Raw genomic sequence first — 1787 nt, forward strand, 5'->3', positions numbered from 1 at the left:
TTCCATGTCTCTGTGTTTTTATGCCAAGAAAAGACTGGTGAGGGTGGAAGTCACTTCCCCAGGACCAAAGGATTGGGTAGCTCTCAGCCAAGGGTGACAGGGAGCAAAGAAATTTGCAGTTGTCACAATAACTAGAGGCCACAGTTGGCGTTTATGGGCAGTGCCGGATGCTAAGCACACAAGTCCCTCCCTGTGAAGAACTGTGTGGTGTGCCCTATGGTGGAGCACCTCTAGGGGGGCTGAGCCAGGGCTGGCAGGACTCTCATCTGCTGCTTCAAACTGCAGTCCCCAAAGGTGGCACTGCAGGGGCCTCAAAGGTTAAAAATATGACACCTGCAGCCAGCAGGTCACATAAATGAACGAACCTGTCGGGCGCAGTGGCTCACGCCTGTAATCCCAGCACTCTGGGAGGCCAAGGCAGGTGGATCACCTGAGGTCAGGAGTTCGAGACCACCCTGGCCAACATGGCAAAACTCCGTCTCTGCTAAAAATACAAAAATTAGCTGGGCGTAGTGGCACGTGCCTATAATCCCAGCTACTTGGGAGGCTGAGGCAGGAGAACTGCTTGAACCTGGGGGGTGGAGGTTGCAGTGAGCCAAGATCATACCACTTCACTCCAGCCTGGGTGACAGAGCAAGACTCTGTCTCAAAAACAAATTAAATAAATAAATAAATGAACAAATCCTCCTGGTGTGGGACTGGGAGGGCTGAGGACTGTAGCAATAGGTGAACTCATTCCTGCCTTAAAGGTGTTCAGATTCAAATCATTATTATTATTGTTAGAAATTTGTTGCCTGTCCACTTACTAAAACCTCCCTTAACTATCCTCCACCTTATCCAGAGAAGCTTCTTCTTTTAGAAAATCAAGCAAAGCAACTCAGCCAAGACATGTTTAAAAAAAGTATGAAAAGAAAGCTGTAAGGAAATACAAGGGGAGGGATTGTTAGATATGAGTTCTAAATTTCTTTTCAAAGAATTAATATGTCAGTATGTTCAATTCTTTGCCTTCTATTTTTAAACTTAACTTCCTCGTAAAGCAACCTTTTCAATTACCTACTCCACCCTGACTTATTCTGATCACCTGCTCCACCCTAACTTATTCCAATTACCTGCTACCTGCTCTGCCCTGACTCCCACCAAAGCACTCACCCTGTCAGTCTCTTTAAATTAGTCAATCAGAATTAGTTTAGCCTGTGCAGTCTAACCCTAGCCAATAGGGGAACGACACAGCAGCAGGGGCCACGTGCGTCAGGGATAAGAACCCCTTCCCCTCCCTTGTCCAAATGTGCTCTCACCATTGTTGCATCTATAAGGGCGCACCCTTCTATATAGAAGTAACTTGCCTTGCTGAGAATTAAAAAGAAAATTTAAAAAAAAAAAAAAGAGAAATTTGTGGACTGTCAAGCTATTGTCCTTGCAGGAGGCATGGAAGAAACACTTATTTCTGGGTCCACCTGTTTTTGACCTCGGGGTCTCTGCCCCAGGTGCCCACACCCCAACCCCCTGCAGTAGTGAGAAGACCCAGGCTGCTCACAGCAGCCCCTAAACTGTACTTCTCCTCCTGTCCTTCGAGAGCCCTTCACAGCCTCCCCTTCTGGTTTCTGGCAGGGACACTGGAGCCCAAGCACATGCACTTCTCAGCCTCTCAGGTAGAGACAGCGCCCCCAACTTCCCCTAGATTAGAGATCTGTCATCCCCAATGAAGCTAAACCCTTCCTGTCTCTGTGTACGTGTGCAGCTTCCTGGGGTCGCTAGCTTCCTTCCTTCCACGTGCACTAAACCCAGCC

Source organism: Pongo pygmaeus, chromosome 5 (assembly GCF_028885625.2).
Source record: "Pongo pygmaeus isolate AG05252 chromosome 5, NHGRI_mPonPyg2-v2.0_pri, whole genome shotgun sequence".
NCBI classification, from domain to species: Eukaryota; Metazoa; Chordata; class Mammalia; order Primates; family Hominidae; genus Pongo; species Pongo pygmaeus.